Source organism: Anthonomus grandis, chromosome 2 (assembly GCF_022605725.1).
Source record: "Anthonomus grandis grandis chromosome 2, icAntGran1.3, whole genome shotgun sequence".
Classification (NCBI taxonomy): Eukaryota; Metazoa; Arthropoda; class Insecta; order Coleoptera; family Curculionidae; genus Anthonomus; species Anthonomus grandis.
Window position 1 is genome coordinate 2,866,345 of NC_065547.1, and position 15,670 is coordinate 2,882,014.

Sequence of the window (15,670 nt, forward strand, 5' to 3'; positions counted from 1 at the left end):
TCCACCCTAACTCAAACATTAATACACCTTAAGCCCTTAAAATACCAAACGAAGGAGGGTTACTATAACCGTGAGCACGAGCCATTATAGCCCAGTCAAATTGGAAAAATATACTAAATATAGACCAACCATAAACCGTTTTAAGTTAATGTTTTTTAATTATAATTAGAAAAAAAGAGGTGTTCTATAGTAACCCTTTTTCTCATTCTTTTTGTGCCTATATATAAATCTCTCTCTCTCTCTCTCTCTATGACTTTTATCCTCTGATCAACTGAATCTAAAAGATAACTCTAATTTGACCGTACTATTCGGTCCTCCTGGGTTTAACATGGCTGTAAGATGGCAGGTGCCCCCTTAATTTTTAACATCTGCCCCCCCGATGTCGGTCGATGCTCAGCTGTTCCTTCATTTCCGGACCCGATCGGTCGTCTTTTGTTTTTTTCGTTCGTTTTTTATTCAATTTTCAGGTTTCACCCGCGCTCGCCCAATCAGCTGCCGTATACAGATTTTTGCTTATTAAGCGGTTCATTGATGAGAAAAATTGCGTGAATCAACTCTTAACTGGAATAAAAATGTTTGAGTTTTGGTGTTTGTTTTATTTAAATCCGTTCAATAGTTTCTGAGATATTGAGCGTAAAAGATGAACCTGACCCTTGGAAATAAATAACGATCATCCAGCGATAAGGCACTGGAAAAACTTCCATAACTCGAAAAGTTTTTTTCGGATCCGTTTACACCCAAAACAAAGTTTGTAGTCGAATATTCTCTGAATGCTTCGGTGTTTGTTCCATTAAGTTACGTTAAGTATTTTTTGAGATATCGCAATTGCTCTCAATAAATGGCACATTGCAACCGCACGTGATCAATTGAACCAATCAATGCATCGTAACAACAATTTATATAATAATTTCCATGGATACAGCAGTCGGATCCTGCATAACAGTTCTGGAAATGCGGACATTCTGGATAAAAAAAGGAAATTCTTGGATGTGAACGTCGTTGTGAAAATGTCCCGAAATCAGTCAAAAAAAGCGTCTCGCAATAAGTGAATCACGGGATAAAGAGAGGGAGCGCAACAGCATCCGCACCTGTTGCTCCCGTTTCTGGAATAAAGGGGCCAGAATCGGATCGTATGTATGTTAATCGGGAGGCGCCACGTGACCCCGTGGCCCCACGACGTGTCCGATCGATATTGGAGCCCTGTTGCCGAGAGACGACGCACCAACACTCGCGGAATTCCATGATCTATCCAGATTGGAAACAATCTGGATATTCAGGTTCTCAGGAAGTATGACTTATGTTTACGGGCCATTAACCAACGTGATCTCATTTTTTTTTAAAGAACAATGAACAGTAATAGGCGTTTATCGCATGGTTTGTATAACGTTAATGGGCGACTTAAAAGTCAAGTATCTTGGAAAATACTGCACATAGCTTTATGAAATTGATACTGGAATATTAAGGGAATTTTGCTTTATAAGCTTTGTTCAATATGTAAATGGATTGCAATTAAAAATTTTGAGTTATAGGCGTTTTTTTAATAGGAGTCCAGTCTCGGCAAAGAAGTCCAGTAATTCAAAAACTGCTCGATGTAGTTTAATGAGACAATCATTGGAACATTGAAAAAAAAATGTCTCTGCAAAAACTTTGTTAAGACTAAAGTGAGATTTAAGAAAAACCTTTTTAGTTATACACGTTTTTCCCGTGCTTTGTCGAGTAAAAGAGATTGGCTCTAGAGGTCATACTCGTTAAAAATGCGCAATATCTCAAAAACTAGTTGCCGCAGTTGAATCAAATAAACACTGAAAGATTGAAAGAACATTTCTTAACAAAGTTTGTTTTGGATAAAAAGAGATTTGAGAAAAACATTAGGAGTTGTAAATATTTTTCCAATGCCTTGTCAAGTAAGAAAGTTTGACTCCGGAGGTCATACTCATCAAAAGTGTTCAATATCTCAGGAACTACTAGACATAACTTAATGAAACAAACACTGATACATTAAGAGAACATTTCTTAACAAAGTTTGTTAAGGATGTAAAAAGATTTAAGAAAAACATTTTGAGTTACAAATTTTTTTCTAATGCCTTGTCAAGTAAGAAAGTTTGTCTCCAGAGGTCATACTCATCAAAAGTATTCAATATCTCAGGAACTACTAGACATAACTTAATGAAACAAACACTGATACATTAAGAGAACATTTCTTAACAAAATTTGTCTTGGGTATAAAGAGATTTGAGAAAAACATTTAGAGTTGTAAATTTTTTTCAAATGCCTTGTCAAGTTCGAAAGATTGACTCCAGAAGTCATACTCATCAAAAGTACTCAATATCTCAGGAACTACTAGACATAACTTAATGAAACAAACACTGATACATTAAGAGAACATTTCTTAATAAAGTTTGTTAAGGATGTACAAAGATTTAAGAAAAACATTTTGAGTTACAAATTTTTTTCTAATGCCTTGTCAAGTAAGAAAGTTTGACTCCAGAGGTCATACTCATCAAAAGTATTCAATATCTCAGGAACTACTAGACATAACTTAATGAAACAAACACTGATACAATAAGAGAACATTTCTTAACAAAGTTTGTTAAGGATGTACAAAGATTTAAGAAAAATATTTTGAGTTACAAATTTTTTTCTAATGCCTTGTCAAGTAAGAAAGTTTGACTCCAGAGGTCATACTCATTAAAAGTGTTCAATATCTCAAGAACTACTAGACATAACTTAATGAAACAAACACTGATACATTAAGAGAACATTTCTTAACAAAATTTGTTAAGGATGTAAAAAGATTTAAGAAAAACATTTTGAGTTACAAATTTTTTTCTAATGCCTTGTCAAGTAAGAAAGTTTGACTCCAGAGGTCATACTCATTAAAAGTGTTCAATATCTCAGGAACTACTATACACAATTTAATGAAACAAACATCAAAACATTAAGAGAACATTTCTTAAGAATGTTGTTGTCTCCAGAGGTCACACTCATCAAAAGTGTTCAATATCTCAGGAACTACTATACACAACTTAATGAAACAAACACCGAAACATTAAGAGAACATTTCTTAACAAAGTTTGTTTTGGGTGTAAACAAATTTAAGCAAACATTTAGAGTTGTAATTTTTTTTCTAATGCCCTGGCGAGTAAGAAAGTTTGACTCCAAAGATCAGACTCATTAAAAATGGTCAATATCTCAAAAAATGGAAGACGCAGCTTAATGAAATAAACACTGGAGCATTGACAGAGTATTTCATAATGTCTTGTCAAGTTGGTAGTTTTAACCATCAGGATCAGTCTTTTGGAGAAAGTCCAATATCTCAAAAGAATACTTAACGTAGTTTAATGAAGAAAACAGCAGAATCTTAAGAAAACGTTTTCCCACAAACGAATTCCATTTAAACATCCGGAGTTACAGCTCTCTCTTTTCCTTTTATCACCTCTGTTTCGGGCCTGTTTATAATATATGTTTAATTACTTAAATCAAGGTTATTTCGATCTTAATTATTTATCAAGTTATCAAGGCCAGACTGTAAAGAAATAGGGACGCTGCTTCAGTCACACTGAAATAAGGTGTTCCTTCTGTTTTCGACGCACACCCTTAGTGATTATGTAATGAGCGAAATAAAATAGAAACAAAATAAGAAGAGACACAATTTGACGTAAAAGGAAAAAGAATGACTCGACTTATCCTAGTAATAAAAAATGTAAAGGATGTTGATATAAGGAACACCCCAATCAGCTTTCATTAGATCGACAAAGACGTGATGCACTTCGGTATTATCTCGCCCCGAGGGGTCCATAAGGTAAAGTAGGATAAAGGAGCAAGGCTTTATGGAAGGAACATTGGAGTAAGAGAGTAAGGAAATGTAAGATAGGTCGAGTTTAAATATTACCAATTTACCAAGAAACGCGTGTGTTATACCGGGTGAACTTTTATATGCAAAATCAATGTAAATAAACCAAAATAAACAAAGTATTACCGAATTAATTATTAAATATCTTAAACTTTAAAGAAAACTTATGTTAACTAAAAATAAGTAAAATTAGCAAAAAGTAATAAAAGAAGAGAGAACGAAACAACCTCCATCCACTATATAATATCTATTTATCTCGCTCAAACTGAAACCAGTTAAATGTTAACTACTCCCTTGAAATTTTCTTATGCGGGGCCCCCACCTCTTAAATCATTAGAATCGACAAGAGTAGAAATTCGGGAGTTACAAGTAGCAGAGACCAGAATTTCCATTTAATGGAGAAGTGCGAGAGAGCGAGAGAAAGAGGGAGGAAGGGAGAAATCAAAAGAGGTAATAGATTAGTCGTCGTAATGAACAACGAAATTAGTAGTAGCAAGAAGCAACAGGAAACTGGTGAGATTTAACCCAAAGTATGTCCCGGGGGGTGGAAAAGGGATTTGCATCCGATTATGGAGTTATTTAGATTGAAGATTCTATTGGATTTCTTGATTTAAATAATGGGGAGGGGGTAGGGTGACTATTGAACTTTCTATTTAATTTGTAAATATTTTTTTAAAAATTGCCGCTATTCATTTGTTCGCAAACAATACGGCGATAAATTCGCGGAAAATCCGATTTTAACGAAGCGATGGCCACTCGTTTTAATAAGGATTTATCGTTGTATCGTCCGCGCATACGGCAATTCCAGGGTTTGGCTCTCTTTATTATTACAATTACGATAATCGAGTTTTAGGGCCCGACTTAATAGTTACGAGTATCTATTTTAATTGAATTAGAATTTAGAGTAAGAAGAATTTAAATGGAGTTGACTAGAATTCACGTGGATCCACAAAAATGTCAATTACTCGAAAAATATTGAGTTTAAGAGGTAAATGCTTCAGAGCTTTCTTGTAGAGCCGAACATATGCTACAATTCTTGTATCAATAGATTTTTTCATATAATTGATAAAAATTGAGATATTTTCTAAAAAGTGATTTAGCTATTACAGCTCTGACTAGAGCTGTCACACAAAAATCAAAATATCTCTGAAAATATTAAGTTTGGAAAGTAGATGCTCAAAGGCATTTTTCTGGCCAAATTTGGATTTACAATTTATTCATCTACAGATTTTTTCAATAGACCAAGAGATATTGAGATATTTTTAAAAAACTTATTTGTTAGTCCACAAAAACCAAAATATCTCCGAAAATAATAAATTTGGGAGGTAGATGCTTGGAAGAAATTTTGTAGACAAAATTAAGATCTATAATTTATTCATCTATAAATTTTTTCTTTAGTTTAAGAAAAATTGAGATATTTTTAAAAAAGTGATTTGTTAGTCGAAGGGATCATACACAAAAAACAAAATATCTCTGAAAATATCCAATTTGCGAGGTAGATGCATAGAAGTATTTTATATACAAAACTTTGATCTACAATTTATTTATTAAAATTTTTTTTTTCATTAGCTTAACACGTTCGCTGCTTATCGATTTTTTAATGGGCACCGGTGGTGCTGAGACAAGAAAAACTTCCGTTTTTGGATATTCATGTTTTTACGTATTATTAGTTCAATATAATTCTTTTTTATGTGGTTTTTTCTACTTTTTGGCAAAAAAAAATCACGACACACATGTGGCGGCTTGAGCACTCGGTCAAGATTTTAATCACCCAGTGCTCAATGACCCCTACGTAGCGTCACTAAAGACCATTTATCAAATCTCTTTATTAAATTTTCGCAAAGTCATTATTATTACAAAAATCGTGACAAACATTAGAAAATATATTTGGAAACTAAATTGGTGCAACATTTCATAAAAAAAGGAACTAAGTATTAACTAAAAATATTTTATCTAGTTTCATAGATTATTATGAAGTTCCTTAAAACAAGGGTTTAAACACAGTCCTCGTAGTTCCGGACAACTCTTACAATAAAAGCTTGTGTCCCTACGAATTCCACGTTTTGAACACCATCGGCATTTTTTTCGCAGTCTTCTATCTCCTGGGCCCTTTTCTAGTTTAGATGGACCATGTTGAAACCCTTCGTTTTCTTTGGATTGACCTGGCTTCTCTTTGACTTGGATTTCTGGTACCATTGCTTCAACTATTGATTCACGGTATTCTAGAAACGACATCTTTGGTCGAGAATATTTGTTGTATAACATATAGGAATTGTTCAACGTAGTCTCCATAATATGAATTCCTACTTTTTTATACCATCGTATGGTTTAACGATGGCTGGGGTAGTAGGACTGCATTTGATCTTGTAAATCTATACCCGACATATATTTGTTGTATTGGACGATTGAGGTGTTTAATTTTAATAGTGCCAAATCTAGACAAAACTTCTTCCAATGTATTTTCATGCTCCGTACTAATATACAGTACCTCTCGTTTGTCCTTCCATTTACCTACACACATATTTCCTCCATAACGATGAACGGATTCGCCAGGGTTTAGTTTTGCCTTACTTACATCTTCTGGGGTTTCTTTTCTTCCCACCCGCGAAGTACCCGTGCAGTACGTATTTTTTTCCAACAATTATCTCGCAAGGGCCACAGAATTGTAATAATTATCCATGTATAGACTGTGCCTCTTATCCCAGTAATTCCTCATACGATGAAGGGCAACATTAGCGGCATGTCCTCTACCGCCCAAATCATCAAGTACACCAGTATATATTTGCATCTTTAAAACAATGCCACTTGACTTGGTCAGCAAATAAAATTTAATGCCGTACTTATGTTTTTTATTTTTTATGTACTGCCGCAACGAAAGACGACGCGCCACAAAAGCATCGATTCATCTATTGAAAGGTTCTTGCCCGGGGAATGAACCGAATCCATTTTATTGTTAAAAAAGTTAACTAATGTCCGAATTTTGAATAACCTGTCACTTTTTAAATCTGGGAAATTTTCAACAAAATGTAAGCACCGCAAAATAATTAAATATCGGTCTCTGCTCATATATTTCCTGATAGGCAAATTGAGAAAACGAATGGTACGCCAGTAATCTCACAATCTAGGTAACTGAAGAATTCCCATAAAAAGTCCAAAGAATAAAGCCATTTCTTCTTTATCTACAGATTTCCATCGACTAATTCTAGAGTTGGGTCCCGGGGGTTCGTTAAGTAGCACGTATTCTGCGTAAATATTAGTTTGTCGTACTAATATTTCAAAGAACCCGTCGTCAGCCAGAAGTAAAAAAAATCAACAGGTTTACCTTCACAAGGTAATGATACCTTTAATTCTTGCTTTCCGGTAAATGTGATTTGGGGGATTTTCTGTCCATACTAATTGTTCATTTTCCACATTCCCCACATCATCCAATAGCTGCATGTCGCTTTGCGAGACAGTAGACATTGCATCTAGACGTTCGTCAGATATTCCAGATGAATCACTCCAGTTGCTGCCTGAGTCTGGAAATGGCTCCTCATCACTCGAACTTGATAAATATGCTAATGCACGCATTTCATCTTCCGTAAGCACTTTGGGATTTTTAATTCTAAGCCGTTTCGGTGCCGAAGGGCCTGGGGACGGAGTGTCGGCCATTTAAAAAAAAAAAAATTAAACGAAACTCGTACCACGTAGCACAACTCTAAAATAAAACCCATAAGAACGTACTCTTACGAAATCATAAGCGTTACTGCAGTGCTCGTCGATTGGCAGGTAGGTATATTACAGAAAGCATGAGGCCGCCACATGTGCGTCAGGAACACTCGAGTAAGAATTGCTAGGGCGCCACATGTGCGTCTTGAGCAACGAACGTGTTAAGAGAAATTGAGAAATTTTCAAAAAAGTGATTTGTTAGTCAAAGGTAACAAACACAATAACCAAAATATCTCTTAATATAATAAATTTAGGAGGTAGATGCTTAGATGCATTTTCGTAGACATAATTTTGATCTACAATTTATTCATCTACAATTTTTTTTATTAGTTTAAAAGACTTTGAGATATTTAAAAAAAAAGTGATTTTTTAGTCGAAGGTAACATACACAAAAATCAAAATATCTCTGAAAATAACAAATTTAGGAGGTAAATGCCTAGAAGCATTTTTGTAAACAAAATTGAGATCTCCAATTCATTCATCCATAATTTTTTTCATTAAACTAAAAGAAATTGAGGTATTTTTAAAAGAGTGATTTATTACTCGAAGGTAACATACACAAAAAATCAAAATATCGCTAAAAATATTGATTTTATGAGAAAAATCCATGAGAGCATTTGAATTGTGAATTGAATTGAATTGTCGAAACAGTGGGCTGCCAAGGCAGTTGTGCATATGGGTCTCCTAATGGACCCGTCATGCCCCACCGGGGGTTACCAGAGCCCAACGGCCTTAGAGAAACCAATAAGGCTCTCTGGTCTGAAGGACTTAAAGTCACTCGGTACACTGAAAGTGTTACCCAAGTATTTAAACCTGGCGCGCGTTAGTTCTGGGCACTCCCCGACTACATGGTCAACGGTTTCATCCTCCTCACAGCACCATCGGCATTCCGGGTTGTCCGCAATGCGTATTCACCGACCATCTAGTGTTAAGACCGTAATAAGGATTCATCGACGCTGATTGGTCTAGATTTGAGTATCGATTAGGTAGGTATAACAGCTGTTTGCTATTTTCATTCAAATTAATTTTTGAGTGAACATCTAATTTAAGTTTTTTATAGTTGAATTTTAAGTATTTTGGACTATTTTTCGTGGTAAATTTCAATTAAAAAAACAATAAAACTATAAATAAAACAATTTAGTGCCGTATAAAGTGTTTGTGCCCATTACATGATTAACTATTTGTATGTGTACCTGTGTTAATGTGACGAGAAGTGTTCTGTTAGGGTGAATCACATTTTGTTCATTTTGTTGTTGTCTTTTATTATTTTCTTATTATAATCAATAAACATTCACAAATTGAATAGTCTGAGTTTTATTTTAGGGGTTGTACATTTAAATAATTATTTCTCTTAATCTTTATGATTTTGTGGGCATAAGATTGCATTACTCAATTTAATTTCAGCTATAACTAGATAAATTTAATCATTTATAAAAAAAAAACTGTAACACTAGGTACTACTTTTTCTGCTCGTGATCCGTATTTTTAATGTAAAGATGTAGATATTGTGAAATTTTATAAAAAATATAATGTTTAATTGATTGTGGTTTTTTAAGAACTTATTATGAAGAATGAAATTTTGAGTTTGACAATGATCAAGAATGTTACGTTGTAAAGCGAGTGAAAGATCCTTCTGACAGTAAATAAATGATTTATTTTGTTAAACTTGTAAGAAACTGTATAAAAACAATAAATAAAATAAAGTTGTTATATTATCGAACTTCTTTATTTTATACATTGAAAATAAAATATAAAATAAGGTAGATAACTCTGGCATATTTCAAAGATACATAACAACACAGAACGTAACATTGGGTTTGATTAACAATCTTATTTTCATATTAGAAAAATTAGATAATGTCAATACATAAAAAGGTTAGCATCTACCATACTATTGATTAGTTTGGTAGACCTACCATGAGATTTGGCACTGGGTGGGTTGGCCTTTTTTTTAACTCTGTTAGGCTTAAATTTTGTTGGAGGGCGTCCAGCAGCTATTATTTTTGAGCCCTTGGTGACTCCATTTCTTCTTCTTCAAGTTCTGTAAAAATGGTCTGAACTTTACAACCTCACTACAAATTTGTTCATAATATTCAGATGAAACTTCACTCGGTTCTGCCATTTTTTTCTTCGCACTCAAAAATTTGACTTTGTTTTATATTTATTCGATTGCAGTTACTGGATGAGATGGAAGAGCCATCGCTATTATCAGGGATGTCCTCGCTTAAACCTAAAAAGAATGAAAGTTCTGGACATTTTTGTCCCAATGCTAATTGTCCTAAATTGTATCTTTCACTAGCAGACACTAAAGGCAAATTCGGCAAACTACATTGGAAACAATTATACACAAAAGCCTGATGTTTACAAAAATGACCCTGTGCACCAATATCCAATGCAGCGCTACATCCAGTATTTCTCTCTGTTTTCTGGTGGATGGACTTATGTTTATAACTTTGATGACATAACCAAGCTTTGTAAAACATCATTCTAAAAGGATATTAGTAAGGTAAGGAATGCGTATAAAAAAAATCGTTAAAAAAATACAAAAAGCCAAATTAATTCGTATGCTGTCAAGCACCTACCCATAGACAAGGAATAATACGAGGGCGGGTCAATAAGTCTGTGACTTTTTGAATTTCCCGCTCTTTAATGGAAATGACAACTCTGCTCCTGTCAACAGAGAACTGTCAGTTGACGCCTGTCAAAATTTGAACAAGCTGCGTCATTTAGTTTGTGTTTGACAGCTGTTGATAGCAGACTACCACTCGTTTTGAGAAGAAAATGGAAAAAAGTGAATTTCGTGTGCTCATTTTTTACGGAAAAAAACCATCACTAAAACCAAGACTAAGCTTGATAAATATTATGGGGACTCTGCACCATCCATTTCCATGGTAAAGAAGTGGTTTACTGAATTTCGATGTGGCCGTACAAGCACGGAAGATGCCGAACGTTCTGGACGGCCAGTCGAGGTCTCTACATCCAAAACAATCGAAAAAATTCACGATATGGTTTTAGCCGATCGGAGATTGAAAGTGAGAGAGATTGTGGAAGCCATAGGCATCTAACATGGTTCAGTAGTTTCAATTTTGAATGATCATTTTGGTATGAGAAAGCTTTCCGCAAGATGGGTGCCGCGTTTGCTCACAATCGACCACAAACGCAACCGTGTGATAATTTCCCAGGAGTGTTTGGCGTTATTCAACCGCAATATGGACAAATTTTTGCATCGTTTCGTCACCGTGGACAAAATGTGGATCCACCATAACACGCCAGAGACTAAACAGGAGTCAAAACAGTGGATTTCTCGGAGTGAATCGGCGCCCAAGAAGGCAAAGGTGGGTTTTTCAGCCAATAAAGTCATGGCGACCGTTTTTTGGGATGCACGCGGTATAATCCACATTGACTATCTTCAAAAGGGGAAAACAATCAATGGAGAATCTTATACCAAGTTATTGGATAGATTCAATGAGGAACTGAAAGAAAAAAGACCACATTTGGCCAACAAAAAAGTTCTTTTCCACCAGGACAATGCAAGGGTCCACACATGTGCAGTTTCCATGGCAAAAATCCATGAATTAGGTTACGAATTATTTCCTTATCCGCTCTATTCTCCAGATTTAGCCCCCAGTGACTATTTCCTATTCCCAAACTAAAAGAAATGTCTCGGCGGAAAGAGATTTGACAACGACGAAATCATATCTCAAACAAATGCCTATTTTGATGACCGCGACAAATCATATTTTTTTGAAGGGATAAAAAATTGGAGAAACGTTGGACTAAGTGTATAGAACTCAAAAGAGACTATGTTGAAAAATAAAATAACTTTTTATATAAAAACCTGTCTTTTATCCAAAAAGTCACGGACTTATTGACCCGCCCTCGTATAATACACCTACCTTTGTGGAGAAGGTATATTATGATGTACGATCCAATTTGTTTTGGTTATGTCGCTAAATACCGACAAAAATGCTTGAACCTCTTCTTCAGAATTAACGTTGGCCCGTAAAGTAGCACATACCTTTTCGGACTTCTCTAGCACAAAACAAAACGTCCCGTTTAGTTTCGTAATTACATTTGTTAAATCATACATTTTGAGATTTTAAAAACAACAACAACACCCTACAACGCCGAACAAACGAAAAACGAGACACGAACCACGAAACACGAGTTCGAGTTTTAAGTATCGACATACGTCTAAATACGTCATTTCAAATTAAATTTGACCAATCAGCGTCGATGAATCCTCATTACGGTCTTAACACTAGATCGGTGAATACGCGTCCGCAATACCGATAATATGGAGATGGCTTCTTAAGTGCCAGTGACCGGTTAAAAGACCTGTCACTAGCCGAATTTCGCGTCTTTTTAGGCGTAGTAGATCTTTGGTGAGACAGGCAGAGAGCCTACCTATGTGCGCTTTGGCCTGTCTCATATCAGGAGACTCAGTCCATCTTCGATGGGTCCACTTGTCTAGCAGACCCTTCATTGACGCGACCGCAACGCATTTGGCGATACCAATTATGGGTTCCGGCCCCATCGGCACATTCGCGGATCCCAGTCTGTCAAGAGAGTCCGCTTCCTCATTACCTGCATGGCCTGCGTGGCCAGGTATCCAGACGAGCTGGACCCTGCAGCCAACCTGTACCAGTTTTTTCAGGACTTTTATGCACTCTGTAACACTTCGTTTTTCATGCTAAATATTTTATAATTTGTTACAATTATTCTATACCTCTTTTACCTTTTGATATTTAATAATCCTTACGAATTTAAGTGTTTCCCTATATTCTTGCCAGGTTTGCCCTGCCCTACCTTAATGCTGTTTGACAGACCGTTGAACAGGTTGAGTTGGCAGCCTTGCTTTTGTAATGGTTGGAAAGCGCCATCCAGTGGAGAAGGTCGGTACCTATCATTTAGGGGTACGGATCACTGTAATTTGAGACGCCATCTATCGGAGTGCGTGGTCGTTCTTAATATATTCTTCCTAAATGTTAAAGATTACTGTAATTTTTGTTACCACCCTATCAGTTTGGCTAGGATCAAGCATTGTAATTGGCCAATTTATCGACTTCCTGTTGGATTGTTGACAATCTTTTTGACATTTCCGGTTGTCAACGTCTCACGTCATTATTTTCACACATTTTTCACAACGCCATCACGGAAGGTGAATCAATCAATCAATCAATCAATCAATCGGATATATTACATATAAGCTTTTACAAAGTATGTGTAATAAAATCCAATAATTATAATCTATCTCAGTACATTTTAAGGTGCACCTAGGTAACCAAATACCTGTATGTGCAAAAAAATCAAAAACAATTTTATAAAAATAAATATTTAAACAAAATATGTCCCATCCACTAACTATTGCAAAGTTTCCATTTAACACCCAATAAATAATTAAACATTAGAAAACAAAAATCCTTCACGATCATGTATGAATGCCTAAAGCTATGAAATATGAAAATTAATTAACAGTAAGTAGTTTTTTAAATACATGTAAATGATCATAAATGTAATCCCCAGATATTTTACAAAATTTTTTGACAGCTTTTGTATGTCTAATATATGGTGGTAATAAGTTGTACAGTTTGGGTGCGTGGTAAAAAATTGATTTTAATTTCATAGTAGTGGCAACAGTTGGAATTGATAAGTGTCTATTTACATTTAATCTAGTCTGATACTGATGATTAACAAAGTTCTTAAATTTATTCGACTTGTGAATATATATACAGAGCGACCAACAGTATAATGTGCGTACATCAAAAATATTTCTGGAATAAAGTAATGCAGTAGGAAATCTTTTGTTTTTTTTGAAAATAACTTTTAAAATGTAGTTTTGGGTTACATTTAAAGAAGTCAGTGTGTTTTGGTATATCCCACCCCAAAGAATTAGACCATACCTTAGTAGTGATTCCACAATTGCTTTATAAATCGAAATCAAAAGTTGTTTATTTAATATTTCCCTGAGCACATAAAACTTGTATATTAGTTTTCGAATATTTTTTGATAGTCTAAGGATGTGGTGGTCCCACTTTAAGTGTTTGTCAATATAGATTCCAAGATATTTTGTAGAGTGAACTTCATGAAGTTTATCCATAAGACTATCTATGTAAATACTATTAAATGATGGACGGTTTGCAGCTGTGAGGGAAAATGCTATATAAATAGTTTTAATGATATTTAATGATAATTTAAATGAGTCTAGCCAGTGTTTTATTTTCTTTATACCGTTTATAGCATGTTCCTTCACCAAATCCCATGTTTCCCCATAGAAAGTTACTGCTGTGTCGTCAGCATAAGAGATAGTACTACCGTTTTGTATTGACATATTGGTTAAGGAATTTACATATGCTACAAATAAAATTGGACCCAGAACAGTCCCCTGAGGGATGCCCATTTTAATTTGAAGGGGTTCACTTATAGTATTTTCAACTTTGACGGATTGCTCTCGATCCATCAAATAATCAGCAAAAACGTCTAACACGGTTCCCCTTATCCCATAGGATTCTAGGACTTGGAGCAATTTGTTATGAGGGACCGTGTCAAATGCCTTGGCTAGGTCTAGGAAGACCGTAAGACACTTTCTGCCACCATCCAAATGGTCTGTTATTTGCTCACAAAGCACACAAACTGCATCGGTTGTGCTGAGGCCACTCTGGAAACCAAATTGGTTCTTAGAAATTATATTGTTTTGATTAAAAAATTCCACCAGGCGGTCCTTAAGGCATTTCTCAAAGACTTTAGAAAAAATGTTCATTATACTTATGAGTCTATAATTATTTATATTTGATTTATCACCTGCCTTGTGAATAGGTTTTACTATGGCTTGTTTAAATTTTTTTGGGACCTTTGCAGTTTGAAAAATTAAATTTATAATGTGTGCGAGAGGGGAAGAAATATAGATATGAATATGTTTTATAATATCGGTTGTAATGCCATCAATTCCGGGTGCAGAGGAATTTTTTAAAGAAGCAATTTGTTTGATAATTTCATTCTTATTAGTAGGTCTTAGAAACATTGAAGCCTGTGTGGATGGTTTTATTTGCAGGGAATCTGGAGGATTTTTAATTTTATTATACATATTGTAACCGACATCAACAAAATATTTGTTGCAAAAATTTGCCATATCCAACTTATTATTAAAACTAGAATTATTGTTAGTTACGTTAAACTTAAAATCTTGGTTACTGTTTGAATCTGTTACTTCATTTATTATCTTATATATTTTTTTTAGGTCAGTACCACTAGACTCGATTTTGGCTTTGTAATAATCCTGTTTACATTTCTTGATTAACGTGCACAAGGTATTACGGTAACTATTAAAGGCAGTTTTGTTTTCCAAATTGTTATGAATTAGTAGTGTTTTTTTCATTTTGTCCCTCTTTTTGATACTATTAATTATACCAATTGTGATCCATGGTTTTATTTTTTTTATACTTATTTTGACATAATTTTTGGGTTTTTGAATGATTTAATGCTTGTGTAATAGTACTGTATAAAATTTCCAATGCTAGTTCTGGATCATCATTGTTAAAAATGCTCTCAAAATTTTGATTATGTATAAAATTTGTTAATATGGTATAATTTATTCTAACTGTATAAGAATTTACCTCCTCCTTGTTTTTTTGCAACCCAACTGTATCAGTAATATGCAACATGGTGGGAAAATGGTCAGTTATGGCAGATTGAATGACAAAGGAAGAACAATTAATCTTAGAACCATTTTTTCTTCTCAAAAATATATGATCCAGACAACTAGATGAGTCAGTTGTAACCCTAGTGGCTGAGTTTATGGTAGAAATAAAACCGAAGTGGTTCAGAATAGCCTGGTATGTAATAATTTCATTATTGTTTTCATCAAGAAGGTTCAAATTTATATCCCCTAACATAATGTCAATCTGACTGGTAAATGAATCTGTAAAGAAAGTTTCGAGATCTGAAAGAAAATTATGTGTATTAGTAGAAGGTGGTCTGTATATACAAGAGAGTCTTATTGAGTAATTGTTTACTTTAAATTTGATACTGGTTAATGTTACTTTTGATAGGGCAAGCTCAATATGTGTTACATCGTGTACTAGGTTGGACCTAACATAAACAACTGTGCCA